Genomic DNA, 15,414 nt, shown 5'->3' with positions numbered 1-15,414 from the left:
TGAGCCACCAGGTAGGTGCAAATACAGTAGCTATTTTTTCTCTTGCTCACAAATGGCACTGGGCAGGTGAACAGGCTGGAGAGGTGGGCCTCCTCCCTGCATTACCAACAAGACTGCCTAGAATTATGCTTCCCCACTGACGAGATACATATGAGAACACACAGCACCACCAATGAAGAGTCCCTGCCTGAACTATCTAGACTGAGTTTAAGCAAACCTCTAGATCCAACTACCAGTTTATAGAAAATGGAAGACCATATTCACCACCACCACAAGAATAAGATTACCCAAATGTGAAAAAATGTAGAAGATAAATGAGACACCTACCTTAACAATGTATTCCAAAATATATAACATTAAAAAATCAAGTTTAACAGAAAAAAAAAAAAACCCACTATCCACTGGTGACCATATCTTGTGCTCATGACTGAGGTAAGCCGGTATATTCAGAGACAGGATCCATCCATGCACTGCATCTCCCCACAAAGCACTGGGTGCCGGGGCCCCAGCTGTTCCGATGTAACAGTTTACTAATCTCTGCTACAAAACTCTGTACAGCAAACAGATTCTGATTTAGTTTTTTTGCGGAGGGCAAGTACAGTTGACTCTTGAACAAGGTGGGGGATTAAGAGCCCCGATTTCCAAGCAGTCGAAAATCTGCATATAACTGAATAGTTAGCCCTCGCCCCTCTGCATCTGGTTTCCCATCAGTGGTTCCACACCTGCAGATTCGATCAACCACGACCACAATACGTGTACATCACGTATTTATTGAAAAAAATCTACGCATCCGTGGACCTGCACAGTTCAAGAGTCAACTGTAATTCTGATTCACAGACATAAACAGATTAAACTGCCTGTGTTTTCCTCAGTGATCAAGAACAAAACAGTCATTACTTCATACCTTAGCTTTGTTCTCATAACCTCAAGTCAATGACTCAGTTTCTTAAGTTACTGAAATCTCTGAAATCAGTTAAAAAACTGAAGATTTATTCTAGTAAACATCTTTCAGTGGAAATTTTCCACTTCAAAAAAAAAAACAGCAGCCTGGACATGCTTGCTGTTGAATCCCGTAGTCTTTCTAACTGAAGACTGTAGGTCGTGACTAGCTGGGGAAGGGAGAGGAACAATGGGTACTTCCTTTGTAAAAGGGTAAATGATACTTTAGGAAATGTTTTGTTGTGTTTATGTTCACATGGATGTGTGTGCTGGGTTAAGATGTAAAATAAATTTCAAAAAGCCTGGATCTGGCTGCTTTACACACCCAGCACAGTCACCATCACAAACGCAAGTTAAGAAACCGAAATCAAGAGGCAGGAGTCCCTTAGGAGATGATCCCAAATACGGTTAAATTTGGCTTCTCAGGTGGCCCTAGTGGTAAAGAATCCACCTGCCAATGCAAGAGACCCAAGAGATGAGGTTTTGATCCCTGGGTCACAAAGATCCCCCTTGGAGGAGGAAATGGCAACCCACTCCAGTCTTCTTGCCTGGGAAATCCCACGGACAGAGGAGCCTGGTGGGCGACAGTCCATGGGGTCACAAAGAGTCAGACACGACTGAGCACACAGCACAATCTTTTAGTCTATCCTAAAGGAGACCAGTCCTGAGTGTTCACTGGAAGGACTGATGCTGAAGCTGAAACTCCAATACTTGGGCCACCTGATGTGAAGAGCTGACACATTGGAAAAGACCCTGATGCTGGGAAAGATTCAGGGCAGGAGGACAAGGGGACAACAGAGGATGAGATGGTTGGATGGCATCACCGACTCAATGGTCATGGGTTTGGGTGGACTCCGGGAGTTGGTGATGGACAGGGAGGCCTGGTGTGCTGCAGTTCATGGGGTCGCAAAGAGTCGGACACCATTGAGCGACTGAACTGAACTGAAATAAAAATAGCTAGTTCATATAGAAATTTGGATTCCCTGGGTCCTCAAACCTCAAGTTGAGAAAGAATAATAGAGTTCCAAGTCGTTTATTTTAAGATAAGGAAACCAAAACAGACAGGTGGGAGCACACGCCCCTCTGCATCCCTGGCCCTGGCCCCACCTACGCTCTCAGAACTCTGTTCCTGGAGTCCGCTTCTCTTCCGCAGGCTGGCAGAGGGCTGGGCGCCTGTGGATACACACCCAGATTACAAGACCTCGGGTGGGCTGCTGGCTGGCATTCCCAAGGCCACAGAGAGCAATTCCTCAGCATTCCTCAGCTTGCTGTCCTAGGCCTCACGTGTCCTCACTATCCCAGTGTTAAGTCGGGGAAGGGTTTGCACAAGGAGTCAGCCACGTGGTTCAGTTCAGCTCTTTAGTAATAGTACAGTAATAGCAACAGCTGTGACCTGGTGGCTAGCACATGCTGGGGACCTGAGCTCTCACAGTCTCTTTCAACCTTAGAGAGAAAGAATAACGGTTGAGAGTCCAGGCTGTGGAGTTCAGATCCCAACCACTACCTACTAGCTGTGTGACCTTGAGCAAGTCACTTGATCTCTCTGTGTCTCCGTTTCCACCCCTATACAATGGGGAAGGATGATAACTGCCATCTCATAGGATTGTTATAAGGAATGAATGAATATATATAAAATGCTTAGAACAGTGACTGACACAGCTCTTATTTTACTTCATCAATCTTATTTCTCACTATACCTCTTCACTTACCCTTTACTCCAGCGTGAAGAGGGAATTAAAACACTTCTAGTATACCTTTACTTATGTCTTCCAAGACATTTATTCAGCAGACATTTCCAGGGAATCACAAAACACAGACAAGATACAGTTTCCTGCCTTCAAGATAAGTATAACTTCCTAGAAAACAGATACACGCAACCAATTACAAATAATGCACTGAATGTAGAAACCAAGAAGTGAACAAAGTGCTACCTGATCAGGGATGAGAAAGAAGCATAGATGAGGAGTTGCAGGGAAGCTTGATGAGACTAATAAAGGAGGTGATGCTTCAACTGAGGCTCACACGATGCAGGAAAAAACTGTTTCTGGTCTTGCACAAAACCTTACTGATTCTTGTAATAAATTACCCAAAGTCTAAAAGATGCTACTGGAATGCTATGCTATGCTAAGTCGCTTCAGTCATGTCTGACTCTGTGCGACCCCATAGACGGCAGCCCACCAGGCTCCCCCATCCCTGGGATTCTCCAGGCAAGAATACTGGAGTGGGTTGCCATTTCCTTCTCCAATGCATGAAAGTGAAAAGTGAAAGTGAAGTCTCTCAGTCGTCTCTGACTCTTAGTGACCCCATGAACTGCCTACCAGGCTCCTCCGTCCATGGGATTTTCCAGGCAAGAGTACTGGAGTGGGGTGCCATTGCCTTCTCCGACTACTAGAATGGAACAAAACAAAAACAAAAACAGCTGATTCACAGGGTGCTGGGCTTGTGGACTCCGAGAACTGCTGAGTGACACAAACTGCCTCCTTTGGGCTCTCTATTCACACAACTCCACCCTGACGACCTTTCTGCCAGACATTCGAGACACATTTGGCTGAATGTGTCCCTTGTCTTTTGATTTAATATTGTTCTTGGTACAGAGTTATGAATTGTTATAATGTTCTTTGTGCAATAAAGAAAATTTTAATAGAATTACAGACATACAAACACACCAAACACATAAAATCCAACATTAGTAGGTGAGCCACCTACCTGCAGTGGTAAAATTCTTTGGCCAACGTTGGGCTAGGAGGTTAAAGCATCTGCCTGCAATGGAGGAGACCTAAGTTTGATCCCTGGGTCGGGAAGATCCCCTGGAGAAGGAAATGGCAACCCACTCCAGTATTCTTGCCTGGAGAATCCCATGGACGGAGGAGCCTGGTGGGCTACGGTCCACGGGGTCGCAAAGAGTCGGACACAACTGAGCGACTTCACTTTCACCTGGATGTACCCCAGGTGTTAGCTGGGGCTCTCACTGACCTGCAGGAAATCACCTCAAGCTTTCATGAACTCTATAGCTTCTGGGATCCCAAAGTTCTCAACATTTGGTGAGGTCATATTCTCCAGGCTCCCTTTACTTTCTGGGCTCCAGATCTGATCAGTGTTGTCTCCACCCTGTACTAAATCAACTGTTCTGTGAACCTCTGCATCCCCAAGTTCAGCCCTGAAGTCCATGCCAAGCTGGGCAGGCACAGGCAGAGGAGAGACCTCACAGAAACGTGGGAGATCACAAGGACAGTGGCAGTGCATTCCCCACCCAGCCCTGCCCACGACCTCCTGCCCTGAGCTGCTGCTTTGTCCCTCCTCCACCTTCCCCTCACTTTTGTTCTTGCCTGTACCCGCCTCACTCTCTCAACAACCAGTAAATGCTTCCCCTGGACTCTTATAGAGAAACTCTGCCAAAATGCAGGCCTTTGGGGCCTCTTACTCTTCCTCAAGCACTCAACAAGGTGTTTTCTTCAAGGTCACTTCCTTCATAAAGCAATCGGACCTGCCAGATGTTCAGATGATCGCATTTCCATTTTCCCTAGCTTCCGAGCTAAATTTTATATTGGACAGGAGGGGCTGATTCTGGCGGAAGCAGCAGCTGTACCAAGGGATGCGACAGTGGCTGGTGCGAGAAGCAGAGGTGGGACCAGGGCACGCTACATGCCCTCGGGGCCAACCTCAAGGGTGGAAGAGAGGTTTGCGAAGGGCTGGAACTCTAATAGAGGCAGAGGTGGATTTGAACTAGCAAAATGAAAACTACTTACATCAAAGAGACCCATTAACCCTAGGGCCTAAGGAAACAGGGGCTTCAAATAAAAACTCCTGAGAAAAATTACAACCTTGACAAGGAAAGGTCTAGCCCCATTGAAATGTTTTCACTGATCTAATAGTAAATACTTAACATTTATAAGGAGTAAGTACTATTCAGACCACTTGACAAAACAAGCCTTCTATTTATACCCTGCAAAGAATGTCAAGTACAAAATTGTTAGCTGTAGCAGAAAAAAAAACACGAAACTCAATAGCTTACCTTTATATAAAGTTTTTCCTTAAGTTATAATTCTTTGAGAAAGAGCCTAAAATTTTTCAGTAAAGAAAAAACTTTAACCTCCCAACCACTTTATCAAGCAGAAATAGCTATTACTGTACTCATTAGATAAGTAGACAAAATTTGGTGATTCCAACTTATCCCCCATCCAGAAGATTCTTAAAATCTTGACCTACTCTAGAGCATGAGAAAGGATTCCACTTTGATCAGGAGTTTCCTTACGCCCTCTTTAGAGAAGGCTAGAATTTGCTCAAATCTCTGAGTCAGACCTGAGAGTCAAATTTATAACTTTACCCCTGCTCTAGTTATTTTACAAAAGGTTGCACAATTATATTAAAATTAGAATGTGATCATAGCTTTTAGTTATATAGACAAGCCTGGGAAATGGCCTTTCAAGCATTTGATCTAAGTAAACTAGAAATTGACGAGCTGTTTTCTACAGAAAGAGAAACATAGAGGGGAAGGGAAAGGAGGAGCAAATTGACAAGCATGGGCAGAGAAAGATGAAAAGAAACAAGTGTGTCTTAGATCAAAGAGTGAATGGAGCCAGCGGAGCTCTGTGGCTCTTGGTTCAGAGGAAGGAAAGGTCCTGGCCCTGCTAATGAAGGGTGTGAAGTTCAAATTCTGCTGGAGAAGAGGTGCAAGCAATCGTGAAAGGGTCTTTTTGAGAGAGAGGGAAACATGACAAGACCCTTCCATATGGTACCCCAGAGAGAATCTGAAATTACGAAGATCCTAAAGTACCCAGTACATAAGCACAGCATCCAGATGAGCAGACGATGGAGGGTGGGGGAAGAAATAAGGATAAGGTTGCTTAAATTGGCCCTTGAAGGCCAAGATCTTTGATGGGGAATCAGAAACTAAAGTCATTTGTTTGTTTATTCATGCAATAAGTATGCCTCTGTATGTTCCAGATACTGTTCTAGGTACCAGAGATCCAGTACTGAACAAGACAGAACCTGCTGTCTGGGGTTCATAGCTTAGGGGCAAAAGTAAGTATGCAAATACACAAATACATATGCATGTTTTATTAATATATAAATTCAAAGAAAACAGGCTTTGGGCTAGAGTGTGATCTAGGGTCAGATGCTTTAAGTAGTGTGGTCAGGGAAACCCTCCCAGGGGAGGGGACTTGAGCTAAGGCCTAAGTAACAAGAGGAAGTCAGTCTTATATAATGGCCTGTATACCAGTGAGCGGAGAAGGCAATGGCACCCCACTCCAGTACTCCTGCCTGAAAAATCCCAGGGATGGAGGAGCCTGGTAGGCTGCAGTCCATGGGGTCGCTGAGGGTCGGACACAACTGAGAGACTTCACTTTCACTTTTCACTTTCACGCATTGGAGAAGGAAATGGCAACCCACTCCAGTGTTCTTGCCTGGAGAATCCAGGGACCGGGGAGCCTGGTGGGCTGCCGTCTATGGGGTCGCACAGAGTCAGACATGACTGAAGTGACTTAGCAGCATACCAGGGAGAGAACTGCAAAGACTTGAGGCAGGACCCCCATTTAAAATATCTGAAGATGAGAAATATCTGATCTGATGAAAGTGATGAGCCATGGGAGAGCAATGAAGGATAAGGTGCAGACATAGGCAGGAGCCACAGGATAAAGGAGTTTGGATTTTCTTCTAAGTGTGACAGGAAGGCAATGGAGGATTTTAAGTAGGAGAGTGACATTTCTATTTTTAAAGACCCCTCCAGCTGCTATCTCAGGTAGACTGTGGGTGCAAGCATAAAAGCAGACAGGCAGGTAAGGAGGCCATCTGGAAGTCCGGTGAGAGATGTCAGAGGTTTGCACAGGGTGGTAGCAGAGAGAAGGAGATAACGGATCTGGGTAAATATGGGGGTATTTCAGTAGGTGATTTCGACAGACTGATGTGGGGGATGAGGGGAACAGAGCAATCAAGGATGGTGCTCAGGTGTGGGGCTCAGGCAGTTGGGTGTGTAATGGGGTTATTTACTGAGACGTGGATAATGGGGAGGGCCAGGCCTGATGGTGAAAGGAGGAGTGAGATGAAGAGTTCTGATCTCGATATATAAAATGTGAGCTGCCTTTCAGACTTCAGGTCTGGAAGTCAGGGTTACAGAGATGTTAGTAAACAGAAAGTAGGTAAAGCAATAAGACCCACTGAGACTGTCCAGAGAAAGAGTATGGAGAAGTTCCAGGAGGCTTTCCAATAGCCAGAGGTCAGGAGGTGGAGGAACAATCAAGGAGGTGCAGAAATAAAAGGTATGAGTTGACATCAGCCAAGACAAGAAAATATTCCAAGAAGGAAAAAGTGACGTGTGATATCAAATATTGCTGAAAGTCAAGTAATGTGAAAAAAAGAATTAACCACCATATATGGCAAGATGGAGATCAGAGGTACCTTAACAGAGGTACCTGTGGACTGGAGGGATGGAAACTGACCCAAGTGACAAGAGTGGAGGATGCAGAAAGAGAAAGGGGTTATATGGAGAGCTCCTTCTAGAAGCTCTGTTACAAAGGAGACCAGAGAAACACAGTAGGTAGGGCGGGGGTTGAGGAAGAGTTTGTTGTTGTTGTTGTTAACTTTTGTTTTCTAAGACATAGAAAAACAGAACAGTGGATGAATGCCCCATGTTATCCGGCTTTGACAGCTCTCTCCTCCCCATCATACTTTATCTGCCGCCCCTACCCCCAGCTCATTCCCAATTCTCCACCCAGAGGGCTGTTTTGAAGAAAAGCCCAGACATTATTTCAAGGAAAGTTGATTTTTATTTTAAGTGAGAAATACTGTTATGAAGAAGGAAAACAGAAAGCCCGATTAAACAGTGCTATCACTGAAAACATTCAAACTCCACTACACTAATGGAGTAACTTCAATAAAAGGTATAAAAGTTATTTTTCCTTTAAAGCAGGGATTCTCAAACTGTGGCCCACAGTCTGCAGGTGGGCCATGCGGGGCTTCCAGGTAAGCAGCGAGCTAGGCACACCCAAGTTCTTTCTTCAGCTCTCATGGATGGTGGAAGAAAAAATCCAAATTCATGGTCTTTATTTTGTTCTTGTGCATGAAAAAATAGTATAACTTATTAAGTGAGTTATTTAGGTTTACTAAAATTAGTACATTACTAGAGTTTGCAAATGACTCTCATTCAAAATTATGCTAATAAGCAGTCTGACTGTCATACAACGTCTGGCACTGTGGCAGAACATTTACAGATGGTGGGAATTTCTGTAAATTGGAGGAATAATGCCTAATCACCCATGCATGTTTTGAGTTACTTGTGCTTGCAATTCTCCTATTTTTGCTTTTTGACTCCAAATTACTTCAGCAACAATTTAGTTTACTGTGGGTTGTTTATATGCAGTGATACATATCTGTATCATTAACACTAATTTGTTCATTCATTGGTTAACTGTGGTCCAGGGTATAAAGATTTGAGGAAGAAAAAGTTAACACCTAGGAAATTGTATATATTGCTAATTTTTTTCTGTGGCTTGAGGGGGATTTTATAATTTTATTTTAGCTGTGGAAAACCTCAATCCTGTAGACACAGTATAACAATTATAAGCTCTAACTGGATATAGAGAGTCTTATGTTCAAATCAAGGTTTTGTTACTTAAGAGCTGCGTGACCTTGGAAAACTAAGTTACTTAACTTTTCTGTTCCTCAGTTTCATCATCTGTAAAATGGGAATAATAATAGTAGATGCCTCATATCTTTAAATGAGTGAATATCCATAAATGGAACAGTAACTGGCACATATTAAGTTCTATGTTTTTCCATTAAAAATACTATACCCATTACAAAAACAATTGCTACTATTATTATATTTTGTGACACCAGGGTTCTAAGAACACTGAAAATTACTAAATTATAGCTTGAAATAGACTTAAGTGGTAGAGATAAGAGCATAAACAGAAGCTAGCTTTATACCCAAACCTATTTAATACATAATAAACCCAACTAGAATCCCAGGTGTTACAGCATACATATTACAATATCGTTACCTCATTATTCTTACATAAGATTAATATGTTATATACAAATTTTTTTTTTATTTTTTATAGATGAATTCTGAAGTATTTAAGAGAGAAATGTCATGTTATCTAGGACTTCCTTTAAAACACTTCAGCAAGGACAAAGCAAATGAGTTATCTCACCTATAGTAATAGTAATAGTAATATAGGCAAGATAACTTATGTTCACCAAGAGGAGTACTGGCCTGGATTTGGGATCTTGGAACCCTGGTGCAGAAAGCACTGAGAAGATATGAATGAATCTTTCATGAATGCTAGGCCTGCCTTAAAGAACACTATAAAATAGGTTGAAGAGCTTCTTCAGCCCCTTCTCATCACCTTTCTGCAAGCCTGTCCTGCTTTTGAACTCCTGCTTTCTAAGACCCCAGTACCCTTATTTTGTCCACAGTCTTACCGTAATGCTTACCACGGCAGTTCTCCCACAGAGTATACCTGCGTGCTCACTCGCTTCAGTCATGTCTGACTCTTTGCGATGCCATGGACCCTATGGTCGTAGCCCGCCAGGCTCCTCTGTCCATGGGATCCTCCCGGCAAGAATCCTGGCGTGGGTTGCCATGTCCTCCTCCAGGGGATCTTTCCCAGCCAGGTATTGAACCCACGTCTCACATCTCCTGAATTGGCAGGCAGGTTCTTTACCACTGAGCCATCTGAGAAGCCCCTAGTACATCTCAGAATATAATCTTCTTCAAAAATGAATTCTTTCTCTACCCCAGCTAGTTGTGAGGAGCAAAATGCTTTCTTAAGAATTTACAATTACTTGTATATGATTATTAACACCTTGAGTCTCAGAAGTATCTCTATTCTTGAAAGAAAGTTCTTATCAAAATATCTAATTACTGGACACTTAGAGGAACAAAGCTACGTGAAAAAATTCAAAGAGTCTGGGCTGCCATAGAGCATTTTCTGGAAGCTGGCCTCGAAATGAAAAATTCATTAGCATTATTTTCATGGTTTCTTTTCTCTCTTTTGAAACAATGTACTCAACATTCAAAAAACTAAGATCATGGCATCTACTCCCATCACTTCATGGCATACAGATGGGGAAACAATGGAAATAGGACAGACTTTCTTTTCCTGGGCTCCAAAATCCCTGTGGATGGTGACTGCAGCCATGAAATTAAAAGATGTTTGCTCCTTGAAATAAAAGCTATGACAAACCTAGATAGTATATTAAAAAGCAGAGATATCACTTTGCTGACAAAGGTCTGTATAGTCAAAGCTATGGGTTTTCCAGTAGTCAGGTACAGGTGTGAGAGTTGGACCATTAGGAAGGCTGAGTGATGAAGAATTGATTCTTTTGAATTGGTGCTGAAGAAGACTCTTGAGAGTCCCTTGAACTGCAAGGAGATCAAACCAGTCAATCCTAAAGGAAATCAACCTGCATACTCATTGGCAGGACTGATGCTAAAGCTGCAATACTTTGGCTACCTGATGAGAAGAGTCAACGCATTGGAAAAGACCCTGATGCTGGGAAAGAATGAGGGCAGCAAGAGAAGGGGGTGACAGAGGACAAAATGGTTGGATGGCATCATCGACTCAATGGACATCAGTTTGAGCAAACTCCGGGAGACAGTGAAGGACTGGGAAGCCTGGTATGCTGCAGGCCATGGTGTCTCAAAGAGCTGGACATGTCTGAGCGACTGAACCACAACAAAGTATTTATTTAATCTAACTTCTTTCCCTTCAACAGCTCCTATGGTAGCAGAGACCACAATGTTTTGAGTGAAAGGAGGGAAGAAAAGTGGGAGAGGCGTCTGGGGTTAGCTATTTGTATGAGAGAGAGAGAGAAAGAGAGAGATGATTTATTTTTGCAGGAGATGATAATAATCACCGTTAATTAAGTGGCTTCTTTCCTTTCTCTTTTGTGGGGTGTAAATATGATTGTTATTCATAAGAAATTCACATCTAGTTAAAACTTGGGACCAAGAGAGTTAATTCCTAAGGTCAGGGCAAATTTGAGGACTGATCATGCTTAAACATAAAGAACTATATTGGTTTTCCAAATTTACTATAATCTTTGGTTTTCTAGTCCAAGTATCCCTTGCCCAAAGAAAAGTCAGCAGATTAAATCGTAGTCAGCAGATTTCATTCTCTGACTCACCACAAAAAGGATATTAGGAGATTTCCATCAAGAACATATAAATGTATCAATATTCAAAAAATACAGAGTCTTAAGAGAGGGAAATATAGATAAAATGGAAATTCAAGCCCAGTGAAAATATGAACACAAGTATGCAGACCACGATTGTTAGAACTAAGCTTCAAGTTTACTTCTGAGTTTCTTGGGAGCCAGAAAGAAGAAAGGAGTAGCATTCATTATAGTTATCAGAAAGGAGAACACGTACTGCTTCCACCCAGGGAAACAAAGTTCTTCCTGAGCAGAATTCCACAAGTATTTTTCAAATGGACGGTGACTTTGTGATCTTGAGAAATAGAGCTGACAATATCCCCGACTCTTGGAATCTGGGCCAGGGCCACACTGTTTAGTAGGAGTTCCTGCGTAATTCCATTAAGTGACAGGCTCCTCTGGGAGCTCCTTCCACAATAACAAAATTGTACAATTTCTACCAACCTTATGTAAGCATACTTGACAAACAATAAACTGCATACATTTTGGTATACACTGTGATACAATCTGATATAGGCACACCTCCATGAAACAAGCACCACAATCCAAGATAATATCCATTATCCATTGTCAAAGATAATATTTATTATCCCCCAAAGTCTCTGTCTGCCCCTTTGTCATCACTCCCTCCCAAATCCAGGGCAACCACTGTTTTGCTCTCAACTTTTAAAGCTATATAATTTTAAAAATTTTTAATCAAAAACAAAAATCTAAATTTAACATTGTTTTGCATGTTTCCTTTAGTCACTCCCTGTTTCTTCTAAACCAGTCAGTCACCCTATGTTCTCTCCCTAAAACTATAAACTACTGGAAGTTCCATGCTTTGTCTTCTGGTTCCTTCAGGCTCTCACGGAGCCTGCTATATCAAGGGGGCAGCACAGCCCGCTCAAGAAAGATGCAGTGACCACCTTTCCCTGGAAGCTACTTAATCCACTCAAGTTACTTGTTGAGTAAGTTTGTATTCTTGCATATTGGGCTTCCTTGAGTGAAGTCTGCATTCTTGTCATTATCATCACAAATGCCTGATAATGACTGGCACATGTGCATGCGTGCTCAGTTACTTCAATCGGGTCTGATCCTTTGTGACCCCATGGACTATAGCCTGCCAGGCTCCTCTGTCCACTGGATTCTGAAGAATACTGAAGTGGGGTGCCATTTCCTACTCCTGGGGAACTTCCCTACCCAGGGATCGAATCCATGTCTCCTGCAGCTCCTGCTTGGCAGGTGGGTTCTTTATCACTGAGCCACCTGGGAAGCCCAACTGGCATACAATTGGCCTCAAAAGATGTTTGTGGAATGCATGAATGAGGTATACCCCAGAACAGTTTCATTCTAATTTCAACAATGGGTGGGCAGTTTATTTGCCCCTAAATCTTGGTAAAATAGTCATAGTCAACAATGAGGCAATGGTTTCCATCCAGCTAACTTTAAAGACTTAGTATAAACAGGTATTTTTTCCCATTAAAGTCTCCTTAGAGTAGATTTAACTCGTTTCATTTTCTTGGAAGAAATATATCCCTGAACTTGGTAGAAGGCCATAACATTTAAAAGGGGGAAAAAAAAACTGGGTTTACTAAGAGGTAAGTATTTACAAGGTTCTTTAAGGGCACCTATTATAACATGTGCACAGATAAGCACCCCTCCCTTCCAAGCAGCCCTTTTACGAAGGCACAGAGATATTCCAGTGAGACTGGAATTTTTTGGATTGGTTTTGAGCAAAAAACTTACAGAAAACCTCTTTTGGAGCTGCCTTCATCTCCATAATCAGTTTACATGACACACAAGAAAACCTGTCATATAACTTACGGTCCTGGCTTATTTTTAACCAAACATTATTCTAGCCAATTTGGTCGCCACCTATGTGGCAGACATAGTGATGAACAGTTCTTGGCCAGTCCCCCAAATCAAATCCACCTTCTAAGAATACCATCAGCGTAAAAAAATCTCCAGCAAAAATGTGCCAGGGCTCTAAAGGCAAATTCCAGTGAGAGACTTCAGAGACACGTTAAGCAAGAGCGGCACTCCAGGACAGCCTCTGCAGCCTCTCAAGGAGAATTCACGTGGGATTCTGCACCAACTGTGGTCTAAAGAGCCAGGGTGCTCTTGTATACAGCAATCCCACTACATCTCAGTCATCTTTATATTTTTTTCCCTGACACAGCCCTGCACATAGTAGGTCAGGAAGTAAATGTTTTTCAAAATACATTTCCCTTGAGAATCATCAAACTATGGAACAATGAGGCCTTTATCCACCAGACTTTTTCTTAAGGAGGAAACGTGACCTCGGGTTTCCTCATCCTCAAAGGTGGTTTTTGAGAGTAATCGAAGATCTAGTGGATTTTACTGCCTCTTTTATCCACTGGCAAATACAAAACGTATCCCTCTGAGTGGTATCTCTTTGGGACGAAATCTTTATTTCTAAGTAACTGAAATAAAAGTTAAAGAAATTTCAGATCTATGAAAAAGCACCAGCATCTACCATTCTCTTTTAAATTCTGAGCAACTGGCTAATGAGATTTTATATATATGCTGCTGCTGCTGCTAAGTAGCTTCATTGGCGTCCGACTCTGTGCAACCCCATAGACGGCAGCCCACCAGGCTGCCCCGTCCCTGGGATTCTCCAGGCAAGAACACTGGAGTGGGTTGCCATTTCCTTCTCCAGTGCATGAAAGTGAAGTGAAAGTGAAGTCGCTCAGTTGTGCCCAACTCTTAGCGACCCCATGGACTGCAGCCCACCAGGCTCCTCCATCCGTGGGATTTTCCAGGCAAGAGTACTAGAGTGGGGTGCCATTTCCTTCTCCATATATATATATACAAATAAAATCCACCACCACAGCAATACAATTAACATTTAGAATTTAGAATGCACTTACTGGGCATTACATGCCACGGTGTGTGATCTTTAGGAAACCTAACCAAAGAGGTACTATCATTCTCATTTCTACAGACAAAACAACCGTGAAACTTTGAGAAATTAATACAGATGTACAAGTTTACATAATTTATTAGAGGCACAGCTAAGGTTCACACTCAGGTTTGTCAGAGTCAAAATGCCTGTCCCTTGGCTCTAAAATGTGGAGAGCAGGCTAGACGTGCACAGGAGAAGGCCCCCCAACCAGCCCTATGCGGCCTACAATAGTGATCTGGTAACAATGACATGAATGGTCAGTGGTCAAAAATCTGGTGTTTTGCATAAAACGCAGGTCTGTACCTCCCCTATACCAAACTCACTTCACTCATCTGCCTACACAGGCCAAGTAGACGCTGCATTTGAGTCTATCACCCCTGTTATGTCCTGCTGCCTCACCAGTACTTGCTTTTAATGCAAAACCAAATTAACACTCCACTTGTCCTGCCTTACCAGGATATCTCACAGAAACTTAGAGTCATACCATTTTCATGAAGTACAGCACAGTCACTGAGCTCAAGTACAAACCCTTTACACAGATCTAAGGTCAAAGAATTAAAAGACTGGCTCGTGGTCATGAGCCACAGGACTAGATCTGGAATGTTCTTATTCTTGTAGACTTTGCTACCCAGCTCCTCACTGGTAACCAAACATGTGTCTTAGTTAATGACCAGGGAAGCGAGGGATCACTATTCCTCCAAAATCCTTTATGAGCTCACATCACTTATAAATATTGTTGGTACTGCCCAGACAGCAAATCATCATTTTTTACTTTTATTCCCCACAGATCTCGTATGTACAAATTACTCTGCTTTTACAGATCCATTCCTGGGCCTCTCTTTTCTGTTCTCCAGGAGCTGCGCAGCAGTGTGGTTGAATACTAAAGAGTAAAAGAAGCTATGAAGGACACCCCAAAGAACCATCATCCTTGACTTCTCACCCACAGGTCAGGGATAGGGAAGATGAGGACGATGATAACTAGCAAGTGACTCATAGGTCATGCATACCAGTGGCTGACTCGAGCCTACAACCCTCTAGAGGAGATATAATTTTTTACTTTTATTTCTTATATTAGCCAGAGAAAAATTATGTTGAGTCATTCTCAACTATTACATAACTGCTAAAGCATATTCCAATTATATAAGTTGGCAAAACTTCTCCTCCTTACTCCTAACCTTATCAAATTTAAATTTTAAAATTTGCTCTCCAAGACCAGGAAAAGACACTAAAGAAACAACTTACCAACTGCAAATTATTTTTAGAGATGTTTGCAGCATATGCATGATCAAATATAGTTCCTATTAAAAAAAAATTAAAACACCATATTGTACATATTCCAGTGTTTCTATACGTGACTGAAGTCAGAAACAGCATTTGTGAAATACTATTCTTTTAAGAAAAGTACACTA

The sequence above is a fragment of the Bos taurus genome, chromosome 5, assembly GCF_002263795.3.
Source record: "Bos taurus isolate L1 Dominette 01449 registration number 42190680 breed Hereford chromosome 5, ARS-UCD2.0, whole genome shotgun sequence".
NCBI classification, from domain to species: Eukaryota; Metazoa; Chordata; class Mammalia; order Artiodactyla; family Bovidae; genus Bos; species Bos taurus.
Note: the sequence above shows the minus strand (reverse complement) of the source record.